Source organism: Cavia porcellus, unplaced genomic scaffold (genome assembly GCF_034190915.1).
Source record: "Cavia porcellus strain 051 isolate PalLab524CR breed Dunkin Hartley unplaced genomic scaffold, mCavPor4.1 scaffold_13, whole genome shotgun sequence".
NCBI classification, from domain to species: Eukaryota; Metazoa; Chordata; class Mammalia; order Rodentia; family Caviidae; genus Cavia; species Cavia porcellus.
Genome location: NW_026947496.1, coordinates 34,531,266 through 34,558,453, shown reverse-complemented (window position 1 = coordinate 34,558,453; position 27,188 = coordinate 34,531,266). Strand labels below are relative to the sequence as shown.

The 27,188-nt window shown below is 41.7% G+C and overlaps 1 long non-coding RNA gene across 1 annotated transcript; it reads right to left on the bottom strand.

The window, feature by feature from the left end:
• Nucleotides 1–8,088: 8,088 nt before the first annotated feature.
• Nucleotides 8,089–23,596, bottom strand: LOC106028426 (uncharacterized). The gene is made up of 3 exons (XR_010051235.1): nucleotides 22,730–23,596; nucleotides 22,442–22,608; nucleotides 8,089–17,638 (listed from the first exon to the last, which is right to left on the bottom strand). It is a non-coding gene; the product is annotated as an uncharacterized LOC106028426 (long non-coding RNA).
• Between the last annotated feature and the right edge of the window lie 3,592 nt (nucleotides 23,597–27,188).

The window sequence follows — 27,188 nt, the reverse complement described above, 5'->3', positions numbered from 1 at the left end:
ACCCATTCCTGCACAGGCTGTTCCAGCCATCAGAGTCTTGCAAAGTGTCATGCCTGAAAGAAAAGGGAGGGTTCCTGAGAGAACATGGGGTGTTTGTGATAAACACAGGAGGTTCAGGGTGGGATTGGGGTAGGTTAACTTGGTTCACTGAGAATTCATTACCATCCAGGAAATGCCTGCTGGGCTCTCTTCTAGGTGAAGGGGAGCTGGAACCCAACAAAGACTTTGACAAAGAACAATATGTCAGGTACATTTGGTCTCAGATCTCAGTGCGCAGACAGCTCCATCTGGGTGTCCCAGGACAGATTCCCAGCCTGCCTGGAGGGAGGGCCAGAACCACTTGTAATCTACACCCTCATGGCTGCCGTGGGAGCTGTTGGATTAGAGTGAGCTTGGGGTCCAGCTGGGGCCTGGCACCGTGAGAAGGAGGCTTAGGGAGGCTTCTGGGCATCAGTACCAGAATGAGTGGATCTTGAAGATGAGGTGGAGTGAGGAGTGGAGCTGAGAATGGGCTAGATGTTCCAGGCAAACCCCACAGGGAGAAAGGAAACTGAGAGAAGACCCCTTGAGGATCAAGCTGCATCCATGGGGTGTGGCCAAACCCGTTTTGTGCTTAGAGTTTATTGCATTGCAGTCACAGTTTTGAAACCCTTAATAATATTATCTTTTAATTTGTGCTTGGAGCTTTGCAATTTCACTTTTTAAAAAATTAATTTTATTCCCTAGAAGAGAGAAGCCAGAAAGTGCCTCCTGTGAATCGACAGAAGACATGCTGGGTCTGGGAGGAACCCATCAAGAAGTAGAAGCCAATTAGATCTTCCAGTAAGCTATGCAAGCAAGCCATGTGGGCCAGGGAGAGAGAAACCAGAAAGCACCTCACATGAGCTTACCAGTGCGGGCTGAGAATCAAAAACTACTCCCCACCCCTCCCTGGCAAGCAACTGGCTGGTTAGGAGGACAGGCTGAGTTGATAGCAACCAAGATACAAAAAGCAACTGAATGCTTGTGACTGAATGGTTGACTTTGCAGGCCTGAGGCTGGTGGTCTCAATATCTATTGGGAGGATAACAGTATACAGTGTGGCAAATATGGGGAATTTCTTTCTGTCTTGATTTTGAAATCTAATATTGTTCTGCTTTGTTTTGCTCTGATTTACTGTTTTGCTTTATTCAATGTTGTTTTGATTGGTTTTCCTCGATTTGGTTTGATTTTGCTATTTCTGATGGAATGGACAACTATTGTGAAGAAAACAAGAAATACTGTGGTAGACATTGTTGATTTCTTATTATCCGTACCAATTTCACAGCTTTGTTTTGATTGGATTTTACTTTTGTTGCATTGGGTTTTGCATTTTATATATATAATAATATATTTATATGTACATGTAATAATAGCATTTGTTATATGGAATTTATACCTGTACATGATATATCTTAATTTTTCTTTTTAGCCCCTTTCTTTCCCTTCCCTTCAACTCCTTTCCCTTCTTATTTCCAGAAACTTTGTTTCCATTTTTTCTTCTATTCTCTTTTTTGCAATTTCACTTTGTACTAGGTCTTGTCACTTATAGACTTGGCCATGATGAGTACAAGGAGTTACAGGAATATCAGATGTTACTGGGGTTTGAAACAGGAGGGATTGTAGCAGAAAATACTGCCCAGGTCAGTATATTTCAGTTTGTTAGTTGCCTGGGTAATAGTTCTATACCAGTTTCAGTTGCTTTTGGTCTCTTAGAAATGGCTGGTTACTGTGATGCATAGCTGGTCACTATGATGCATATTATATAAAATCCACAATGGCTTGCTAGATTATCCATTATAAGCCCTAGACCACCAGAAATCAGGACCTGATATTTTGGGAATGATCACAATCAGTGTCTGTCGACATAAATAAATCTGTCTCCAAATCCTAAGTGTTGTTTTGGTTTTGCTGTTTGCTGTTGCATCCGATGCATTAGCTGGGAAGACCAGCCATGCTGATTTCTTTGATCACTGGTGCTGGCCCTTGCAGATGGAGCAAGAATGTCTCCAGATCCCAATGAGAAGACACACCCCTGAGATTTTTTTGAGTTCCCTCAGAGCTCTCTGTTCAAGCAGTTCACATCAGACCCAAAGGGAGGAGGATACAATCTGTTTATTTGTCAACTGCCTACCTGCCTGATTCTAGTAAGACCCCCTGGGGTACCCTAGTTAGTCAGTCTGTCAGTCCTGCTCAGTCCAAGCACAAGAGCTTGAGCAATTCTTGTTAGTTAAGGCACCCCCAAGGAAAGATGGATTGGGATGTTTAACTTCTGAGTGCCTGCTGAACAAATATGTGAGTGAGTAGACTGGGCAGTATAAGCAATAGGCTGCTCCATCAATGTATCAAGACTGGAAAGCACTGGTTGTAATGGTTGATTTGGCCCTCACTTGCAGGTCAATGGCAATTGACATATGGCATAACAGAGGTCTTACACCCTCCTTAGCTAAATTGTGCTTAAATCCCTATGAGGAGCATGGCCAGGTGGGCATCCAAATGGTCTCTGTCTGAGAGGTACCCACACTTTGTCTTTTGTGCCATCAGGTTCAAGGATTCACAACATACACCACAGAGATAGGTGGGAACTAATTAGTTGAAAACCACAGCCCTTGACTGCAGGGAAAGATCTTTTACAGAGTTAAAAATGAAACCAAACCATTCCTTGCATTTTAAAGGCAAAAAAGGCAAAAAGAGGCCCATTTTTCTAGAGAATTTTGCCTTGGCACTCTTGTGGGCTGCTGCCAACACTTGTAATTTCACTCCCTGCTCCTGACTTATCTACTTCCAGCCAATTTAACTAGTTACAGCTAGCCATTGCCTGTGTTCAGCCACAAAGGCTGTCCCTCCAGAGCCTTCTTCTCACACCCCTATCCTGCTCAGACGGCATCATAAACACCCATCTGAGAAGACTGTCAACAATTTCTTCTGAGTTCTGCATTTTGACTGATGAAAAATTGGGCTGTCAGCCCTAACAAATGAGTTGTGCTCTGTTAGGCCTGAATAGATAGGACAGACTGAGTTCTGTCAAATTGGACCGCATGGTTATTGCAAAAGCTGGGGGTAGACGATGGGATAGAACTCTCTGCCTTCAAAAGTTTTCTCTGTCAAAAAAGTTACCATCACTAGGGCAACTGGGACTCTTGCCTCTCACCCTTTCTGATAGGCACAAACTTGCAGCCTGGGAGGATATTGCCTTTTCATCAAGTCAGTCAGCCTCCCTTTCATTTAACCCTGAACTTTCAATTTTGACTGTTTGCCAAGAAAAGGCCTGCATCAGCCTGAGACAGATAACTGCAATCCTCAAGTCTAAAAATCCTCCTCTCAGTGATATGAACTAAAGAATCACCTTCAGGCCTGGCCATCAATCATGCTACCTCACCAGGAGCCCCGTTGCTGTCAGATGTCACAGGAAGCATAAACAGGCATCCAGCCACACATCAAACCTGATAGACTATTAATCATCTTGGGCAAGATCTCTGTGCTATCAAAGTGACCATCACCTTGCACTCTGCAGTTCTTGACCCATACACCCCTTTTGGACTGTTCTAGATTTTGCAGATTCTTTCCTCTGTTTGTGAGTTCCTCTCATAAGCCCCTTCAACTGGGAAAATCCTGAGACAAAAGATCAGTTCACTTGGACTCAATTGGTATAAGGGGTTAAAAAAGCTCTCTCATCTTGGCTCTGCACCTGTGTCCTGTATAACAAGAAAGCCTTCTTAGTTGTCAACACAAACCCACAAGGCTATCTGATAGGCTCCTAGATTCAGCCCAAGAAAGAAAAATTTTATCCTGTTCTGCTCTGGGATCCCAAGTCTGACCTGCCTCCTCCTTACACTTGTCAACCCCAAGCTGCTCAGCCAGCCATGATGCCACCACCGCCAGTTCTATCTCCTGTACCACAGCCAATGTGAATAAATCTGCCACCAAACCCTGGGTGTGCTACTGTCAGCAACTCCTTCTGACTCTGTTTAACACGAAAGAATGCCATCCTATTTTAGATGGGGCCAAACATGGTTAAAGTCAAAAGTGCCTGCCATTGTGGTTGATCCTGCCAACTGAGTAGACACAGTCCTCTCCTGAGTACATCCTACCTGGGGCCACAAAGCCTTAGATCAATACCATACTGCTCTCCTGTGCAGACCCTGAAGAAGGAAGCAAGCAGCCATACATATGTCTAAAGTTACTGAAGTTACCCACTGGAGCCCCCACTAAGAAGTTGTTCTGCCAAAGCAGATCCTATGAGATCTATGGGCACTTTATGAAACATGAATTGCTGCACATGCTTGAATGTCCCATATCTCTCCTGGGATATGAATGGTCTCCCTTAAACTTAGGTCTACTGTCCCAGAATTGATCTAGACTCTGACTGTAACCCAGGAGGAGCTATCGTGCTTATATCACCTTGAAATGCCTGACAATTATAACCCTATAGAAATAGCTTGTAACCAGTTGAAAAAGACCAGCTATATCCGTGCACATTCTTGCACACCTATATAACCCAGACGCATATTAACCACTTCTACAATTGTGCTTCAGAAGTCTAACCTTAGATCCACTGAAAATTTTATCTGGATAACTCCTCCCAGGCTCACTCTGCAGCGACAACGGACACTGACCCTTCCATGCATGAGCAAAGCCTGAGGACACTCTTCACAGGCTTGCTCTATACTTATTCCCCTTGATTCTTGTGTCTTTTCAGGCTGCTTTTCCCTGTCCTTGCTTCCCTGCCCTTCTGCTAGCTGTGGTTTTTTAAATTGACTTGCATTTTGCTTTTCCCAGTCTTTGCTTTCCCACTCTTCCAGCTGTATTTTTTTTTTTTTTTTTTGCCTTAAACTTTATGGATGGTTGCTCCAAGAGAATAGAACAATCAAACACTTCACCAAGATTTGATGCATGTCAAAGACACATCGCACACTCTCCTAAATCAGATTAACTCCCTCACTACCTTGCTAGAGTGATAGTTCAAAACGAACAGGCCTAAATTTTGCTTGGTCTTGTCTTAGAAGATCATATGTAATACACCTAGCAAAGATTTGCTGGGAAAACTACAAGAAATGGCCCCCCACCCCAGCCAGGATATTTCAGTTTATTAGCTGCCCAGGTATTAGTTCCTGTTTTAGTTTTAGTTGCTTCTGGTCTCTTAGAAACAGCTGGTTACTGTGATGCATAGCTTATCACTACGATGCACATTCTATAAATCAGTCCCGAATTGCTTGCCTGCTTAACCAATATAAGCCCTAGACCATTAGAGATCAGGGCCTGATCCCGATTAGTGTCTGTCAATGTGAATAAATCTGCCACCAAACCCTGGCTGTCATTTTGATGTTTTTGCTTGCTAGTGCAGTAGGAGTGTTACAGGTAACTAGAGAGATAAACACCACATGCTACATCTAGGAATAGACATTTTGTATCAGAAAGGAAAGGATTTAGGAGGGAATGGAGTAGTTAGGTTTGCAATTCCCAGATCTGCTCTGAGTGTAGGGCAAAAATTTCTCTCTGGACAGAGTGTTGAGGGTTAGGAGTCTATGAGGACTGAGCAGGGATGCCAGCAAATGGGTGTAGGAGGGATGGTCTGGGGAGACGCTTAGAGATGGTTTGGTGTTGGAGGTGAGGTTGAATGCAGGAAAAAAGTCCAGAGTAGCTCCCAGATTATGGCCTGGGGAATCAAATTTCTTACAGAGCCACCAACTGGGATATTTCTTTTTTTATTTTATCTGCAGTGGTGCTTACTCTGTAAACACATTGGCATTGGTCATATTTGTCAGTGAAAATCTTTTTCCAACGTAAAATTAACTGTTGTCCTTCAAGACAAGAAAAATGACAGGGAAAAATGTAACCTGGTCTTAATTATTTGCCCATTGTTTACTCAGGAGAACTAGTGCGGTGGTGGGCAGGTGGGTTTTGCATAGAACAGTGCCTTAAAGGGGCATCTGTGCAGTAGTTTACCACACAGTCAGCCTCGACAGCTGACCTGGCCATGTTTTTGGCTGAAACCCCAGTACTGACCTTGGAACCATCATTCTTGTTATAATGTATATTGGTTTTTATCATAGACATCAGTGCTTTAGATGTGACCTCCAGACACCCTTGCTGCAAAAATAGTGACCTGCAGAACTGAGTGGAGTTGGGCAATCAGCCTGTGGATCAGCCTGAGGTGGGGAGGAGTTTAAGTGAAGCATGTACTTGGTTGGGCCCATTTTTAAAAATTTTTATTTTAAAGGGGGTAAAATTAAACACACACACACAAAAAAAAAACCCAGAACAAAATAGGACATAAGAAAGCAATGTAAGAGATATAAATTTCAAAGCTAGACAACCTGAGATCTTCACTGTCTATCATATTGTCTCTTGTTTTTTCCAAATAGTTGTCCATGTCTTCGCATACAGAGAATTCATAAATAACAACACGGTATAAAACTGATCCGAGCAGCATGAGGAAGGTGTTTTAGGTCTTCAAAACCAGACAATAGGGAGGTCACTAATGGCTGTTGTAGAGTCTCTTGTTCTCTTCAAAATAGCTGTCCATATTTTCATGTATATTGAAGCTCAACAAAAACAAAACAGGCAGAGCGGGGAGGGGTTGCTTGGTTTCCTTGCGCTCCAAGTCCCAGCAAGGCGTGGGTCCCAGTAAATGTTAGAGGTTTCCATCCTGGGTTGCCGGAGCCTGGTTGAGCCCACTTAATCTAGAAAACTTGAGTGATCTTAGAAGACCCAACTGGGAATGTTCAAGAGTTGCCTGGCTTCTGTTGCTATATTTGAGAGCACGGATCTCAGGACTTGAGTTTTGACTTACTTGGCTGTTACAAATTAAAGTCACCCTGAAATACAACTGAAAGAGTTTTAAAAGAAGTTAGATGTTCACAATAGGAACCAGGAGACTGGAAACAGGGGCTTCCCTTGAACTGGTCCGGTTATCTGCAAGATAAACTAAATTTGGCAAAGAAAAAAGCCCAATCCACCAGTGCTCATAGGGGCCAGTGAGAAAGTATCACTGTTAAAAACAATCATTATTAAACAGATACTTGAATAGCATTTTCCCTCTACAAAGGCAACACAAACACACTGTGGAAATTATGAAAATACAGGGAAGTATGAACTGAAACAGTGAAACCACCCACAGAGAGCCCCACACGGACAAGAGCACCAGCATTTGGAGTATTTTCTCTCAGCCTTGTTTCTATCCTTCTTGAACTGAGTGTTGCCTAAGTAGTTCCATAGCCATTTTATAGAGATCATTAATTAAATTATAATGCTTATTTGAAAAGTAGATTCATTTAGTAGTACATTTTAAAATATTTTTTTCTAATTAAAAAAAATGAAGAAAGTGTGTACAATATAGAAAAACAAAAGACAAGAATCACTTGGATTCCCACCAAAGGAATTATGTTTAGCATTTTAGTATATAACCTTCTGTATTTTTTCCATGCATACATGTATATTTCTCATTTATTAAACATAAAAACAGTACATCATTTTTATGATATGTATTTTTCACTTAGTGATATAGAATAAACACTTACCATAAAAATAAATGTTCTACAGCATGTTTTTTAATGACTATCTAGATGGAATTCCTCCATACAGATGTATCATAATTTACCTAGACCTTCTCTTACTGTGGGGTTGGTTGCTTGTCTGTAATTTCTCATATTGTAAACAATTCATAATTAACATACTCATGAATAATAATTAACTTTATAAAACAAATTCCTAGAGTAAAAAGAAGATATAAATACACATGTTATTTTATAGAGAAAAAGTAATAAAAACAATTTTATAGAGAAAAAACAATAAAAACTGATACAAATTTCAAAGCAAGATAGTAGGAGGGTAACAATATTGTTATCTTCAAAGTAGTTGCTCAGATTATGATATAAGCATGAAAAATTAATTAAATAATATAAGCACAAACCTTTCTTTTCAATGAACTGAGAGAAATTAGTAGGATAAGTATCTTAACTATCATATATATATATAGATATATATTTATCTTTTTATTTTTCCTTTTCCTTTCCTTCTTTTCTCTTCCCCTATCCTAGTTTCCCTTTACTTTTGAATAGTTTCTTTCAATTTTCCAATATCTATTGTACATTTTGGATCTTTTTCCCCCCCTCAAATTCATTTTATTTCAAAGAGAAAAGAAGAAGAAAAACCTCCAAAATTTCAAAATACATCAGCACATTTTGGATCTTATTTACTCTTTTAGCTTCTTACAATAGGGAGACAAGATAATGTTTACATATGTGAGTCTGATTTATCTCACTCTCAAGTTGTGTCCATTTACCTATAAAAATCTTGGACTTCCGGGAGAACATGGTGGATAGATAACAGCAGCTATGGAGGCTCTCTGAGATAGCCAGCTTAGAATCCAGGAAAGGTACGGTGTGAGGAGTCCTAAGTAAGGGGAGATATACCCTGCCGACCCAGGAATGAACTAAGCTGAGAGAAACCAACTGGAAATGCAATCCTGGTGCTATAACCGGAACAGATTAAAATCTCAGCGCTGAAGCTGGAACCCACACCTCTGGAAATCATGATTTGAATTTCCTGCTGCTGCTGCAGCATCTAAATCGGCACTGCAGGGACAGAGACGCGAAAGCTCTGAGAGTGGGAATCGGCAACAGAGTTGAGAGCGGGACTGGCGGGGAGCCCTGCATCGACCTGTGGTGAGTGAGAGGAATAGGGACCCTTCCATAGACTAGGAGGCTCCAACAGAGGACATTCTGGGACCAGGCAGACTAGCCAGAACAGGACGCTGCAGTGACTTTAGTCGCATATTCCCCTCTCAAGTGGGATTGGTGGGGAGCACTTGGCCTGGGTGACGCCGTGGACTAAGACCCAGTAGGCTAGCCCAAACCAGGTCCCAGCGCTGGTGGTGCACCCTAGCAATGAAGCCTTCAGTAGGTGGACCTGGAGGGGCAGGCCCAGTAGAGGCTGCCCAGGTCTGTGTCTCCCTAGTACACTGCAGTGGGCAGGAACACCTAGCCAACGTGATTCAAACAAACTGTAACCAATAAAGAAAGAAACTGGGTCTCCTATATACACCTGTATGGAAGGAACAAAAAATATGAGAAGAGGAGGCAACAAGAAAGGGTCCTCGGCCCCCAATCCTGAGAACACTGATCCAGGAAAGGTAAATGCAAAGGAGAATGAGGACAGAAAACATGCAATATCAGACACAGCACCAATAGATATAAAGTGATATCTCTGGAGCCTCATAGACGAGTTCAAAAGTGAAGTATTTAATGAAGTAAAGCAAGATATAAGTAGAATAGTTAGAGAAATGCTAAGCACCACTCAAGAAAAAACAGATGGTGGAATGGAAGAACAGAAAAAAAGGGGAGAATTGTTTGATGAAGAAAATAGAGAAAACATAGAATACGTGAAGCAGGTTCAAGGAGATTACCAAGAAACTAAAAACTCTATTGAAAGCTGGCATAACAGCTTGACAGAAACTAAGGTTAGATTATCTGAACTGGAGGACAGATTTGTAATGTGGGAGCATGAAATGAAAAGCTTCTTAAAAATAACAAGAAAACAAACAGCAATAATACAAAGGCTAGAAGATGATAAGAGGATCTATAACTTAAGAATTAAGAAAAAAAAAGAATTAAGAATGTAAAAGAAGAAGTAGGGACACAAACAAATGAACTACAAAGGCTATTCACAGAAATAATCCAGGAGAATTTCCCTAATTTAGCAAAAGGTAAAGATACTCAGATGCATGAGGCATACAGGAGTCCAGCCACCTACAACCCAAACAGAAATACACCCAGGCATATAATAATCAAAATTCCAGAAATTCAATATAAGAGCAGAATATTAAAAGCCATCAGAGACAAGAAACAGGTCACTTACAAGGGAACATCCATCAGAATTACAGCAGACTTCTCAGCACAAACCATCAAAGCATGAAGAGCTTGGGGGGAAATAATTCAAGCTTTGAAAGATAATAACCAAAAAAAAAAAGAAAGAAAGAAAGATAATAACCTCCATCCAAGATTGATATATCCTGCACAACTGTCCCTAGAAATTGATGGAGAAACAAGGTGCTCCCAGGATAAAGAGGAACTAGGGGAATTTGCAACCACCAATTCAACTCTACAGAGAATACTGTAGGACATCCTAAAAAAGAAAAATACCATGATTCCAGAAACAGTGGCAGAGAGGCCACAATGAATGGAGCAGAAAGCAAAATGAAGAAGACAAACTGACAACTAATGACAGAAAAAGATCTCAACAGAAATGAAGCAGAGAAGGTTGGATGGTAGGAACAGCTATTTTGGAGAAAACAAGACATCATAATAACTAGTGCTGATTTAATATCATCTTGTTTTGAAGTCCCATCAAGCTTTTGTTCTTCTTTCTCCATCGGTCTTAACATATTGTATCTTATTGGATTTTATTATATGTGATAATATAAATAAAAACTTTTATAGACAAGGAGATTATACAGAAACCATTGTTCATTTTCTGTTAGTTGATTCTAAATACCCTGTAATACTGGCATTCTCTTGAATGGTTTTACATTGTCTTGATATGTTTGATGGTACAGTATAAGAAGTTATACTCAAAGATTTCAAGGAAAGAGACATTATGGTAACTACTTTTATGTTGGGATATCTTGTGGTGAAACACTATTTTGCTTAAATGGTTATGTTTTGACCTGCGCTGTTTTGTTGTTATGTCCTCTTTAATCTCAGTATCCTTTTTAATTATTTACTTTTTACTTTTATCTTTTTAATTAAGGGAAAAATAAATAAAAAATAGCAGGATATATTATAGTAACCCACTTTGATTTCCTATTAACTTGGTTTGAAACCCTGAATTGCTCTCACCATCTTGTTTTGACTGATTTTCCTCTATTCTGTTTTGCTTGCTAATACCAAGTTTGAGAGTATAGGCAACAACTGTGAAGACAATAAGATCCATTATGACACCCATTCTGATTTGACTATTATCTTCTTTGAAGTCCTGTAATGTCTCCAATGTTTTGGTTTTATTGGTTTTGTTCTTTACTGTTTTGTTCAATTTTATTATAACTGATGATATAGGCGATTCTTTTTAATATAGCAAGAGGCATTATGGTAAAACTTGTACCCTTTTTCTATTTTTTTCTTTTTTTCTTTTCTCCTTAAATAAATTTTTTTTAAACAAATCTCACAGTTTTCCTTCTTTATAACTGCATTAGGCCCAGATCATATTTTGAAAAACATGATCCCAAACCTCATCTCACAGATAAGACACTTGGTTTACAACTCTGTGAGGTAAATACCTTGGTGTTAGGTAATGGGTTGGGATCTGGCTGTATTCAGCCTTGGATTTTCCCAATCCTATGCCACCACCTTCACTACTAACCAGAGGGGATGGGTGGATAGCCAGATGGACACATAGATAGGTGAATAAACAGCGGCAGATAAATAAACAAACTGATGGATGGGCAGAGATTGATGAAAAGAGAGAGGTACAAATTTAATTGTACCATTAAAGCCATTACAAAAAGGAGATTATGCTGAAAGACAGAGTAGAAAGAGTGCTAGACTACAAGAAATGTCTAGATTCTAATTCTGACAGGGTGCTAATTTGCTGTGTTACCATGGGCAGGTTCCTGAGCTCCTATGAATCTCAATCAGATCCACAAAAGGAGGTCCTGCATGAGAGTACTTGGTTAGTTGTGATAGACTTAAGTTAATGAATTTATGATGACCTCCTCTGTTCAAGTGTTCCTATTCCAGTGTTCAAGTGTTCCTATTCCAATGGAATTCCTATTCTCCAATGGTGGAGGGTAAGGGCTACTCTCATGCCTTTTTGTCTGATGGTGCAAGAAGTTTGATGGACCTATCCAAGGTAAATAAACACATTAATAGAATAGCTATCATGATTAACACACAAGTGTTCTTCTTCAACACCATGACCCAGCTTTGCTCATTGTTATGGCTTGTACCTAGATTCCCTCCAAAACCTCATGTGCTCATAGGTGGGGCTTTTTGGAGGTGACTGGATACAGGGTGTGTGAAGATGGATTAAGAGTGAGAAGTAACTAAATTAGCCCATGGATTGCTTTAGCATATTTCTGAGTGTGGATAATGTGTGGGAAGGTCCACTGTGGGTGTGGGTGGCACCACCCAAAATGTTTGTAGCCTGAATGGAATAAAAGGGAAAGGGAGGCTCAGTGCTGCTGCTTTGTTGCTTCCTGTCTGCCTCACCATTTCTTGTCTGCATGCCCCTCTCCTTGGAACGAGCCAACTATGGACTGAAACCTCTAGAAACTGTAAGCGAAAATAAATCTTTCCTCCTTTAACTTGTGAGTATTGAGTATTTTGTTTCAACAACAAGAAAAATAAGATGCTCCTGGACATATCCAATCAATATAGAGGCCACACTAAACTAAGAGAAACAGGGAAGCAGGGAAATGGCCATGATCACTCTGTGGCTTGAGGGGTTTCATCCTGATAAACCCTGGCTGCTGACCTGGTTTTCTTATCCTCTTGTAGTGTCCATCTCATATTTGTTTGTTTTTTTCTTTAACATATTCACATTTCCAGTTGTCTTGGAAATGTGCTCACTTTAGAAGATATATATGTAAGAAAGAAGACATTTGCGCTCTACTTTGTATACTATCAAGAAGTCAATTCTAGTTAGATTTCAGGTTTAAATGGAAAAGAAATTCTTTAAAAATTTTTGATCAAAAAATATTTCTCATAAAAAGATTAATAATTTAAAATCCATTAGAATTCTCCTCATTAGAGACTGGGCTCGTTGACACTTTAATGTAAGAAGGAAGTTAAGCAGAGATGGAGTGGGTGGGGAGGTGAGTGAGTGCCACCCCCAGGGATTTTTACTTCAGAGGTGAGATATGTGGTCAAAGGTTTGTGCCACCCCCAGTCTGGCAATAGTGTGATGAAGATTTACCTGGCATGAGCTTCACATTCCCACAAGGGTATCTAGGTGACTTATGGACAGGGTATCGAGTGTGAGGAAGCCCTGTAAATCTTTTGTTACTTGTGAAAATAGAATTTAATATACATACCTGACAGATGTGTCACAGATATCTTGGCAGCATGGATCCTAGCTGATTTCCCTCTTCAGGCTTTGGGTAGGTCTGTTACGTCGCCATTGATATAGAAGGGGAAAGATCATCTTCTTGATACGGGAGAACGGAATTCCAGACCTACTAAGTGTCTGGTACAAGTTTGTGTTCTCTAAAATTGAAGAATGAATTTTAGGAACAATGGAGGTTAAGAGCAGAAATACTTATTGAGAGAAAGAAAGTTTCTGTCTGAGAGAGACTGAAGAGGTCCCTAGAGGGTTACCAAAAATTCTATATTTTATAGGGATTTTTAGAGTAAAACCATGAGGTGAGGCGGGCCTCAGTGGGGAAAACTGGGAACTCACAACCAATCAGGTTAATTATTCAGGTAGAATTGACCAAATCAGGGACAAATTGGGAAGTGAGTCACATAACAAGTGGGCATTCTTATGGATCAGTGACTCTTCCTGTAGGGAGTTGGGATGGTAACTCCTAACTTCTCAAAGTGATCCATACCTAATCCCTAATGTTTATATTAGGGTGTGGTTGCATTTGTTTTGCCTTGTGTCTTGAGATCTGGCCCACAGAAAGAGGTGTATGTCTCCTCAAAGGTCACAAGACATTTGGTCCTGTGTGCTGGCTTCTTCAAGGGCCCAGCCCTGTCTTACTACCTATAATATTTCTAACTAGCTCAGCTGCTTGTAACACTCCCTTGTACAGGACCACAATTCCAACCACATTTTTGTCATGGACCTCTCACTTTCTTGTTTATTACTCTGGACCTGTCCTCCCCAGTCTCAAACACCCAAAACCAAAAGCCATCAGCAGAACAAGCTCTATAAGAGTGACAGCAGTCTTATGTTTTGCATTTTGTAGGCTATTTCCAAATATAACTTCTCATCTGGACTACAATAACCTGTGGGATCTGGTATTATCCACTTGTCTTTAGGATGAGGAAGCTGAAGGTTGGAGAGGTCATAGGACTTGCACAAGTCACACAGGTGGCAGGTGACGGAGCCAGGACTTGGAATCCAAGGTCAAGAAAACTCAGTGGGAAACAGAAGTTTGTGACTAAAAATAACCAGTGGAATAGGATAAGATGAAGAAGATGAGGCTTTTGTACCAGATGTGTATTCTATTTCACTCTTGGATTTTGTAGTATCATATGAACTATCAAAGTCCAGGGGCAATAGTTCCTCCTTGGGATACTTGTTGAGACCCTCCAGGCTGCAGACTCCCCATCTCTTGTTTCTGTGTCTGACTTGATCTCCCTAACACTTAGCACTCTAAGACCTCTTAGAGATCCCTAACTTTAGGAATGGGACCCAGTCTTCCAGTATTCTTTTAAGGCCACCTTCCAAGACTGGTGATCTTTTTATCGTAGTTGTTACTAATAGCGAAAATGGTTCTCACTGCTGCCCTCTCAGTACAAGGAGCTCTTCTTGCTATGGGAAGGCACTTACCCATTTCCCCACATTGTTGGATTGTTTCACAACAGCTCTGTGAGGAAAAATGCTATATTTATCTCTATATGACAAATAAGGAAGCTGAGGGATAGAGAGATGAGTCATTTTGCAAGGTCACTCTGCTAGAAAATGGAAGGCTGAAGACCACAGTGCCTGACCACAGGCTGCTTACACTTACTATACTCCTACCACTTCTCCCTTCCTCAGCTGCCTGTCTTGGGCTCTCTGGCCTTGTTGGCCTCAGCTGCTGGCGTTGCAACACTCTTAGTCTGATGGGCTCAGAGCACCATGTGATAGTACCTCCCTTACTGGCCTTTCTGCTGGGTCTCGGAAGGAAGTGATGATCGATCAGTCACTGGGATACCCCCAGATCTCTCTTTCATATCTGGGGTCCTCACTCTCTAGCTGCTTCCAAGGTGGGCTGCTGAATGTGCACAGCTGAGCCCCTCTCAGGAGATGTCCCTGCCTAATGGGGTGACCCAACCCAGGTTAGGCCCCTTCCCAGAGCCCACATCCAGTGACTGCTAAATGTGGGATAAGAAGACTCAGTGATCTGGCTCCCCTAGGGCCAATTCTGGAGTACCTGCCTGCCTCAGAGCTCCCTGGGACAGGATGAGTCCTCAGTGTACCTCACGGCATCCTCTCACATCTTTCTGCTTCCCCACTTGACAGGAATTGGTTCCCAAGTCCCTGATAAACAAAAAGTCCTGTGTGCATTCTACAACCAGACCTTGATTCCCTTTAGAGGCCCTTTTCCTGTCCTCATTGCAGTCTAGGAAGTTTATGTTTATAATCTCTTATAATGCAATCATAGCAAATTAATTCCAATCTACCACTGCCATTGCAACCATGGCAAGAATAAAGACACTAAGACGTATTTACAGTTAAGGGCAGCCAAGGGGTCCTAAATCTAGTCCAGATGAAGGTTCACGGAACAAACGCCCCAACCGAGGGCTTAACCCAAATTTTATTAATTTGTGAAAAAGGCAGTGGCTAAGAATGAGTGACTGTGAGAATGATGGGAATTGTGTAAGTACTGTGAGCTGAGCTTGCTAGGAGGCCAAAAGCACCTCTGCAATATGCAGGAAGAAGGGTATCCAGAAAGACCAATCTGCATAATACAGTTGAGTAGGATTTATTGTTTAGGGGGCTTGTGCTTTAGTTCTGATATGTAAGCTTTTTTCTTACCCTGGGAAGTCAGAGCCTCTTATCTTGAGGCTCGAACCCAGTTGGCAGTCCTGGAGCCTTGGCTCTGCCATCCCACTGTGCTCAGCCATTTAGAGGGAGACACTGATGTGAGCAAACAGAAGACTGTCAGCTGGCTTCAAAGATTATACGTCAGTACCTCAGCTAGTCCTGTTTATGTTGCTTAGAGCCAATGGAAGAGAAAAGGAAAGAGCTTAGCCAGCTCTGGACATATCACTGCACGGAGATAGGACCAGGTTTAGCTGAAGTGGAGGTAGTTGTTCTTTATTCAAGGAGAGCTGTTCCAGTGGACCTCTACAGTTTCCAACCTGAGAAGTGACTCAGCTGTCCCTAGGCCTGGCCTGGTCCTTCTGGTGGCCAGTGTGATGCCTCAGCCAGGATGTGGGCTCAAACTCTTCCCTGAATTTCCATTTCCCATCGGCCTGAGGTCTGGCACCATTTCATGCATACCAACTCTTTCTTTGCTGTCCTATGTTCAGGGGACACACTGCACCTTCAGCCATGCTAGAACCAAGTTTCTAGGATAGATTTCACCTGATGTGACATCCTGTCATTCCAATGATGACTAGAAGGACCCAGCCTGGGGCCCAAGTCCTGCTGGCCAGTTTCTAATGTGGCCCTCATTGGGAGGCCAGCTGCATCGGGGATGGAAATGCATGTTCACAAAGCATGCTGGGAAAAGGTGCAGAGGAGCAGAATATCACCCAGTCCTGGCCCTGTGTGCCCCTAGAGGGAAACCCAGGAGTCTCGTCTCTGAATCCTATTTGTCCTCCTAACTTTGACCCTCATTTCTTTTTTTGTTTTACAAGTTATACAGAATTTCAGAAAAAATAAACAATAGGAAATAACTAGTTACTAGATCACATATTGTTATCTTAGAAATAGTTGTTCAAGTTACAAAATGAAAGCATATAAAGTGGACTTTCAAACAGTGAGACTGGAAACAGTTTTGTTCAATGATCCAACAAAACTCAGTAATATGGTTATGTATCTTATACACTTAAATATATATGCGGTTATATTCTTTAGAGCACTTTCTTTTCCTTTCTTTTGTACAATGACAATTACACATTTTGGGTTTTATTACTCCCACAGTTCTTTTTCCTTTTTATCGGTACCAGGGATCGAACTCACGACTGCCTGCTTTCAAGGCAGGCGCTTATGCCGCTGAGCTAAATCCCCAGCCCCCACTCCCACAGTTCTTAATACTTTTTCTGAAGAGAGTAAAACCAAATGTGACAGAACAGAGTCAGTCAAATCAAAAGGATGGACATAATAGATAATGTAAAAACAAAATACAAGGTGATCAACAATGGTCAGTACTGGGGATCAAACTCACAACCGACTGCCTGCTTAAGGCAGGTGCTTATGCCACTGAGCTAAATCCCCAGCCCCTGACCCTCATTTCTTCTAGGCCATTGTGCTGTTTCTTTGTCACCTCCTCCCTGCCCTGTATCTGCCCTGCATGCTGCTGCTTCTTTCCTGTCCTTCAAGAAGGTCTCAAGTTTCAGTCCTGCCCTGCTGTAATCCTAATGCTTCTCAATGCACACCTGGTCATGACAGAAAGGGGTGTCCTTGGGCTCCCTGCAGAACTTTCTGACCTTGTGACTGGGCTCATTCTTTCCTCCTCAGACACTTTAGCCATGAAGTGCTTCTCGATCAAAGCAATGAGCTGTGATTGGTGAGGACCACACTTCTCCAACTCTTTCACCTTGTCCTTGATTTCCTGCTGGCCGCCTGTGTGCTTTGTCTCTTCCTCCCGGATTACAGGCAGCTCAGGAGATGTTGCACAGATCCCACAATATCACACATGCAGGAGGCTCTCAGGAGAGAGGATCAGGGCAGTCTATCATTTCCTGGTGGTTCTAGATCTATTCTCCTTCCTCCCCTGTGTCCCACTCGTCTTGTGTGTACTTTCCTGAAATAAAGATATATTGATGTATACAATACAGTTACTTCATCATAAGACAAAGCAACATACATTGAGACCCTAACCTAAACCATGCCTTGAATCAAGAGGGCTGAAAGACTAAGGTAGATATTTAGTAACTACAAATTGACAATTTACAATAAATTACCAACCCAACAAGAAGAAAAATTATAATTTTGAAATGATGATCTTACAGTGGGCTAAAGCCAGGGTAGACTCTACAAACAGTGAGAGCTGCCTGGACTTTGAAGATAATCAGTGGTAAATATATAAAAAACTTCTAGTGAAAAAGGTCACCATTTTATTAGAGCAATTCAAGTGTGGTGCATTACCTAAGGCCTTTTGTAGGCTGATGGACAAGTGGCCAGTCCCTGACTGACCTCTAGACCAGGTAGTGTAGGCCACTGTCCTATTCTCTGCCCTGAACTCAGAGGCACAGCTACACACAGTGATATCACTGTGTCCTTGCATAAGCTACAAGGCTAACCTTTGAATTTGCATTCAAAAGTGCTTTCCTCTTATTTTCTTGTCTTGCTCCCCTAACAAAGACCTAGAAGCTTCTGATAGGAAGCAAAGTTCAGATGAGCTTCAGAGATAATGATAAAGAGTGTATGGTTCCTAGAGATTGTTAGTACAGTATGGCCTATGAGTTGCAGTTTGACTCTTTTCTTTTTCTCTGCACTTTTGTCCTCTGCTGTATACTCTGAGTTGTTCTTCCAAACAGGCTGTCCAGCTGTAGCACTGGCTGCCCAGTTCTGGACTTGTTCCTAGTGGGCAGCAAGAAGGGACCTCTCTCTCCTACCTGCTGTATCAAATTAATGTCAGGATGACATAGCCCCACTGTTTAAAAATCAAAGCATCCATGATGGGTAAGTTTGCAGGAAGACCTCAGACTCAAACTCAGACTTTCCCCCATTGAGCTCTTACGACAAAGATCTCTTTAGAGACCTCAAAAGTGTGTGGATTTTGCCCCACCAGCAAGCAGTGGACACCAGCTAGGTGTTCAGTCTCTAAACTAATTCAGAGACAGCATCAGATCCCACAAGCTGTCCTCAGTACAATTCTCTCTGACTTTATTTATTTATTTTTAAAAATATTTTTGTGGTACCGGGGATCAAACTCATGACCTCACACTTGCCAGGCAGGCATTTACACCGCTGACCTAAATCCCCAGTCCCAATTCTCTCTGACTTTAGATGCCAGTTACAAGTTCCAAGTTGCTTCACCTATGCTTCTGACTGACCTGCTGCAAAATAGAGTTTCCATGATCCTCTCCTTAGGTTCAATGAACTGCTCAAGTGGCTCACAGAACTCAGGAAACAGTTACATATATTCTTTCTCATAAAGGATGCAAATGGAGAGACACATAGGGTGAAGAGCTTTTGTGCTCTCTTGGGCAAACTGTCCTTCAAGAACCTCCATGGGGTCAGCTTTCCGGAAGCTCCTTGGGCCCTGTCCCTCTGGATTTCTATGGAGACTAGAGTGCACAGTGTGACTGAAGCATTGGTATCTGTGTTAAAAGTGCCTGGACAAAAAATAGACAGCACTAACAGACAGGGCGGGGAACCCAGCAAGGTACATCCTCAGCGTCTTCCAGCATTCTTTCCTGTGGGATGTAGTAGGAGCCCCTGAATGGAGGTCTTATGATCTACCATCAGATAAATTAGGTCAAAGAACTTCTTTATGATGAGTGTGTCAACAATGGGGGAGGATTATGGAGGACTATATTTTTATTAGCTATGATACAGCCTTAGGAAGAGAAATTCTAGTTTCTATGGCTGCCTTGGGGAAGCAATTGTGAGCAAGGAACCAGGGATGAAAAACCTAAAGAACGTATATCATCTCATAAAAAGGTACTGAGAATTGCTTTGCAACAAATTCAAAGTCATTAAAGGAAAAAATATGGGCAATAATATTTATAAGAAGAATTTGCACATTGCAGAAAAATTTATCCCAAGAAATATTTGTCCATAATATGTTGCCTCCCTACGTGAGTAAGAGAGACCCAGATCCTGGTTCTGTACTGTGAAAGAGACCCAGATAAATACCACACACACACACACACACACACACACACACACACACGCATGCATGCATGTATGCACACACACATGCAAATGCACCTGGGCACCCTGCCCCTCAAGGCAGAGCTCTCAGTGCAGACCTAGCAACCCATGTTCCTAAACATCCACTCTTACGGACAATGCTGCTCAGGCCCAGGGCCTCTTCTTCATCTTGTCCTTGACTTTGCATCTTGTCCTTGAAACTGAAAGTGACTGCATCCAGGCCTGAGAGAGCAAGGTGCACTACTGCCCATTTCCCATGTGGACACAGTTTTGGAATATGGAAAGACAGGTGCTGAGAGAGGAGAAATGATGTGTTCATTACCTTGTGTGATTCTTTCTGTCACAGGGCAGGGACATAATGGATTCTTGCATAATGGAGAATTATTTCCCAATAGTACCAAGAGTCCATTTTCTTGTTTTTCTTCACATTCCAATTAGGATTCCAGAATACTACACTGTCACACACAGTATTGTAGCAGCTAAACGTATATTATGCAGCATCACATTACGCTTTTCTTTCTTGCTTTCATATATAGATATAGCTGCAGATATGGCATATGAGGATAAAACCAGATCTTTACATTAGCAGCTGAATGGACTTTGCTAGAATTGCAAATAGGTTTATTTTTATAAAGCCATGCAATTAAATGTAATTAAATCTTAAATAAATTGAATAAAAACTTCAGATCTGTTTTGATAATTTTTAATAGTTACTGATTAATTTTAATTTAGGTTATAATAGATAATTTTGAATATTTTAGAAGAAAAACAACTTTTAAAAACACATCTAAAATAAATTTTAGTCTCTTACACTAACAGTGACTGACATATTGAAAATACGTTGACATTTTACATTTTAATATGATTATATTTATTTTTAATCTTTTCATTCAATAATTATTGCTATTAGTGAAACAGATTGCATAGTAATTTTTACTATGAGTTCCTTTAGTGATTTTACTGAAACAAAGGCAGGAGAGTGAATTTGATTAAGAAGTATGTTGTAATGAATATATGTGTTTACCCTTACCACTCATTCAGACGAGGCCAGATGAATGCTTTCCCATGTGGCTCCCAAATGCTCAGACTCCTTTCCTGAGAGTTTGCTAATTTCCCTCCTATTCTGTCAGCATACCACAGCTTTACATGTATTCCCCTTATCTTTGTAAAGAAATATTTGTTACGATGGAGGCATAGGACCTATTTTCTTTTACAGTCTATTGGCTTGCTTTAATAGCTGTTTAGCTAACACCTGCACATCTGGCACAGAGTGGTAGAGGACAACAGCTTACAGCAACCCTGCCCTCCCTGCCCGCCGGGCCCTGTGTTTGTTAACTTGTATTGAGCCTCACCCCGGAAGTGCCTTCTTTCTGCAGTTTCCTGAGCCCCCTCTGCAATCCTTCAAGGTGGAGACCGTGAGGACCGGGGATGCAGGGAAGCAGAGCCATAGTGCAAAATGAGGGGCTCTTCTTCGTGGCCTCATAGACGCGAACCCTTCTGCAGCTGGTTCCCTCGCTGCCTCATCCCTCTCCCTGGCAGATGCTGATGAACCTTGTCTTTGTCTACTCTGCTTTTTCACAGACTACTTGGCTCTGTTGCTTGTTATAGATCTCCTTAAAAATAGTTGGATCAATATATCTGTCATGGCTTTCAAGCTTGTTAGGTAATCTAAACACTTTACATGCATGTGCAAATAGGCGCCTCTTAAATTAAATTTTCAGCACAATTATATTTGTAAAACCTTCAAAATAACTTAATGCCTAATGCATTTAACTGCATTGGTAATTGAGTCAATAAACTTTTTTATAGCCATTGGAGGACGCCTATGCAATACACCATGCATGAAAATAATGGTTCTAAAGATATGATAACACAGAAATGTTATGACATTTACTTATGACAAATACAGTATACATTTTTAAAAGTACCATGGAAAATACATATATCACATGAAATTATGTAAAAAATCACAGATATATAAAAAGACACAAAGAAAACACAACTAAATGTTCTTAGTACTTGTGTTTAACATAGTGGGTAGCAATGTGATTTGTTTTCCCTTTAAATTTTCTCCCCTTTTAAAAATCATTTTGGGATTAGGTTAATCTCATAATGAAAAGCTAAATCTAAAAAATACTTATCTCTAAAAATGAAGATAAGTTTTGGCACAAGTTTATGCAACTGCCAAACAAACGTATCATCTGATCTTTTGTATAACACACCTGTCATCCCCTCCCCACCAGTCTATGTATTTTTTAAGATGAAAGCTAACCTGGTCTGCAGGGCTCTCCACCAGCCTATTTGTGCTGGCCAGCTGCCTTTTACAAGCGAAGCATTTTAGGCTTTGTCTGGTCAATTAGAAGAAGCAGAGAGGGAGGGATCTCAAGGCCTTGAGGCTTTCACACACTTCTGCAAACAGAAGAGTTCTACCATTCTCAAGGCATGCCTTCCATCCCAGGTTTCCCAGGAACCTGGAGCCACACATGTGGTCAGTGAGCTTGAAATGATAGTGGTGTTTGAGCAGAGCCTCTTGGTCTTGGGTACTCCCCAGCACCCAGAACTCTGGCACTCTCACAGAGGTCCACCCTGTTGGCAGTAAGGACCTCAGTGAATCTGCTGGGAAAAGCTCTCTTTCAAACCACTGGCCACCAGCAAGGCTGCATGACTGCTTGTCTGAGCCTATCCTAATTTCAATTCGTGGTTGATACGAAAAGGAAAGACTCACCTTGCTGAAAAGTTACCATCTCGCTCTTTCTCATCTCCTTTCCTTGCTTCCTCCTCAAACCTTGCGGGTGCCAGATGTGATGCTAAGCACTGAGAGTTCAAAGTTCATCCAGACAGGCATCAGCCATCAGGGAGCTTGAGGTCCACCTTCCCAGTGAAATGTTAGTCCTGGAACACACAGCACCAGCTTTATTTGCCTAAGAAGCTCATCAGAAAAGCAAACTCTCAGGCTCTACTTTATGGTAAATTTAACACTGTATTCGTCATAGGTGTCTTCATGTTGTTATACCTTTATACTGATGCAGAATCTGGATTTTAACAAGTTCCACAAGTGATTCTTGGGCACATTAAGGTGTGAGGTGCACCCGTCTATGGGCCTCCACAGGATGAATCAAATTTCTTCTGGGTGAAGTTATTATCGTCTTCTCAGCTGGCATTAGTAATGGTTTTCTGAGCATTTTAGCTTATGTTATGAATATCATCCGGAAATGTATGTAATTGTCACAGGATTCACAGGCTTGGTCATGAGGACGGTGCCCATGGGAGTGGAAAGTCCCCTGGCTGCTCCCGCCCCAGCCTGGGAAGCTTTGTGGAGGGGGATAGCAGTCAGGGATGGGAGCAGGGGAAAGAGGAAGTGGACATTTGTTCACTGAGGAGCATCAGAGAGGAGCTGGAGATGGTCAAGCATATTCACATGACCGGGGCTGGAGGAGACAATTCAAAAAAGGGATTTTCTTGGGGTACATCTGAGATATCCACTTCCTCTCAGGCTTAGAAAACCAAATGGCTCCCAATGCTTTGCCCCTTGGGCCTGCAGGCTGCATATGCAGCCACCCCACGAGGGAGTCCTGCAAGGGAGCAGGCACACACCAGGGGAGCAAGGGACAAGGACCCTAGTAACTTCCACCTGTCCTCTCTAATGTTGCAGAAAGAAGGGGTGTTAGGAATGGCATGGGGTTGGGTTTCATTATTTACTACATGACAGTTTGTGACATCCACAACTCTTAGAGGAGGAAAAGTATACTTTCCCTCACAGTTTTTGGTTCATAGTCAGCTGGCTCATTGGCCGAGTGGCATCGCAGAGAGACATGGCAATAGAAAAACAGCTCATAGTACAGTGATGGGAAGCAGGGAGAAAAATCAAGGGAAAAAGGAGAGAGCTATAACCTTCCAGGCCACACCCACCCTGACCTCCTCCTCTGAGCTCCCAACATCACGTTTAGCTATAAACTCATCCGTGGACTAACCTACTGCTGAGTGTCACAGTCCTATCATCCAGTTGCCTCCCCAGTTCCCCACCTGTGAGCACATGAGGCTTTGAGGGAACATCTAGATATAAACCATTATCAATTATAATCCTTAATTTACATTGTTTTGAGGAGGAAAGTCTTGTTTCTGTTAGGGCAGCCCTCCCTCACTTAAATTGGAGGCGATGTACATGTTTCAGAGAGGATGCTTCAGGAATGAAAGGGTTCTTGGACTTAGGGTACACACCTCCTATGGGGCATCCCTGGACTTACTAGCACCAAGAAGTGGCAGGTGTTTTCATTGGAGGAACTAGTGAGTAAAACAGAGTCCCCCAAGCTCCAGCATCACCAGGCTCAGGCCTGGGCAGGACATTTGCGTGGTGGAGGGTACCTGCGCTTGCTCCTTTCTTCCATTCTTTGACTTCCTGTTGCTCTGGGTAGAAACTGACTCTGATATTAGGTGTTATTTGGAGGACAATGTCGAGAGGGATAGATGAAGATTTGTTTAGATTGCCATGGGAAACCAACCCAGATGTGGTGGTGCATGCCATAATCCCAGTGCTCTGAGAGGCTGAGGTAGGGGGTCTCAAGTTTGAACCCAGCCTTGAGAATTGTCTCAAAAAAAAAGAAGTGGGGGGACCAGGAATGTGTGTCAACTTAAAGGCCCTGGATTCAATTCCCAGTAGGAAAAAAAGATTTCCACGGGAAACCACACGTAGCGATAACAGAGTTTATATTTTCAGAACATGTATATGGGAGTAAAAGCAGTGAGTTTCTCTCTCTCTCTCTCTCTCTCTCTCTCTCTCTCTCTCTCTCTGTTTTGAGACAGGATTTCACTATACAGTTCAGGGTGGCCTCAGATTCATAACAATCCTCCTGCTTCAGCCTCTCTGCTGCTGGGATTACAGGCATGTGCCACCATGCCTGGCCAAGTTTCTTTTTCTTGTGGTTCAGGAAAGAATAATCTATAAGTTATCAATGTCTTGAAATTTAAAACAATGCTTTAAAAGCTGCCCTCTCTAATGATAGACACACATACCACCAAAAGTCAAAAAGAGTCAAATCTGAGATATAATTCCTAAATTCACTGAACAAACTTACACTGGAGATAACAGTCTCCTGAAAACTGTACTGACATTTACTTGCACAGGACTTATAAAGACAAAGAACATTGTCCTCTAGGGCTGTGGCTATTTGTCACCCTATGCCACACTTGTAATCCCAGATGATGGTCATGGCAACCTAATGAGAAGCTGGGCACTGTGGCACATATCTGCAATTCTAGCGCTGAGGAGGCTGAGGCAGGAAGATTGCAAATTTGAGTCCCACCTCTGCAAGTTAGTAAGACCCTGTCTCCAAATGAAAAAAAGACAAGGGGTGGGCATGTAGCTGAGTTCTATAGCCCTGGATGAAATCATCAGTTCCACAAAAAAACAAGCAACAAACAACAAAAGCAGAATTGAAATAGCCCAATGAGACTCATACACCATATCATGAAGATAGAAAGTATATTGCTTGCTAAAAAATATAGATTAAATTCCCATTAATTTATCTTAAGCACCATAACGCCTTTTATAGGATAGTTTGGAAAATATTTTGTCATTCTGTACCAGAGACTGTAGATTCACTGCTCTACTGAAAGTTCTAGGAGACTGAGGAGAAGAGTCAAATGCACTGATCAGGCAGATCCTTAACAGGAGGGCAATGCATGGATATTTAAATGCATGTGAATATGCTGGTTCACCCACACCATGCCTGTTTAAATGGAAAATTAAACTCTTGATAGAAATACAACTTTCATTTATTCTAGCACATTTTAGAAGGCTTGCAAATGGAAAAACACAACATGAACTAACACAGGGTAGCAAAAACTATGCATCTTCACCACGTTTATCTGGGGCCACATTTTGCTTGGACACAACTGACCTAGGTCAGTGGTGGCAAACCTATGGCATGCATGCCACAGAGGGCTGTTTGTTGTGACTGAAAGCTCTAAAATGCTCTAACTTAGATTCTCTTTCTACATGAAACCACAGCTTTCCATTGTCTTTAAATTAAGGCAAAATACACAAATTAGACTTAAAAGAATAGCCACAATATAGGTTTGGTGCTTTTCTGACCTACCTTTGGTCAGTCTTCTTTATTTTTATTTTTTAAATTTTATTTTAGAGAAAACAAAACCAAGCAAAATAAAACAGAATAAAGCCAATCAAAACAACAGTGTAAGTGACAACACAGGATTTCAAAACAAAGTAATAGGAAATCAACAATGGCTACCATAATGCCTCTTGTTGTCTTCAAAATAGCTGCCCAAACCTTCAGACATAGTAAAATCAAACAAAACAGAAACAGGGCCAATAAAAACAAAATAATGAACGCAATACAGGACTTCAAAACAAGATAATAGTAAATCCAAAATGGCCTACATAATATATCTTGTTATCCATGCCATCAGATACATCAAAATCAAACAAGACAAAACAGAATAAAACCTAACCAAACAAAACAATGAGATTTTGAAACAAGATGATAGAGAATTAACAATGGCCACCACCTTCAGAAGGAGATCCCCTACTGCATATTGTTATCCTCTGAATAGATGATCAGACTCTCGGATTTAGGCCTGCAAAGTCAGTGAAACACTAGACACTACAGCATTAAGTTGTGCTTTACCTCATTAGCTACCATCACAGCCTGTGTTTCTCTGGATCAGCCGATCACTTACAGGTGGGTTGCGGGGCCGGGGTTGGGGGGCATGTTGGCTCTGCTCATCTCCCTGTCAGCGCACGCACGGGAAGGGGCTGGCATTTGGTTCTATCCCAGTTAGCACGAGCATGGCCTTGACTCACAGGAGGGCTTAGCTGTTTGTTGACTTCTTTTTCTCCTCCCAATGCTCTTTATTTTTCTTCCACCTGATCCGATATCTCTTCTTTTCTGAGCACGAGGTGCACCTCTGGTGAGTAGCAGCTCTCTCCTCTCCCTCACACCTCCACCCTCCTCTCCTGCACCTGCTAACTCCTGCTTACCCAGCGTGACCACATCAAGCATTTTCCCAGCAATGTCTCCCAGGAACCCATGCGCCCACGGGAGATGCGCAAAGTTGTATACGAACCACATTAAAGGACAAGTAAAGCTCTGAGGGAAGGTTAGTGAGCACACAGCAGCCAGTGTGTCAGTTAACTATCAGCAAGGTCTCAGGCACAAAAATCCAAAACTCGGGCTAAGGCTAGACAACCTTACATTTTCTAGAGTTCGTAAGAACCTAGCCAGACATTTATTTATTTGTATTTATTTATTTTACAAAGAAGAATGGAGTCTAAATATTTTAAAGATCTTTTAATCTGGGGTAACTCTGAAGACAAGTGAATAACGTATGTATGAGAACTGAGGTTAGGCTTCCTGTCTCTCACCTGTGCATGTGTTCTCAGGAAAGTTTAAAAGTTTATTTGATACCCTAATTATTCCTTATGCTCTCCTGGAATAATTTTCAAGTTTGTTTTT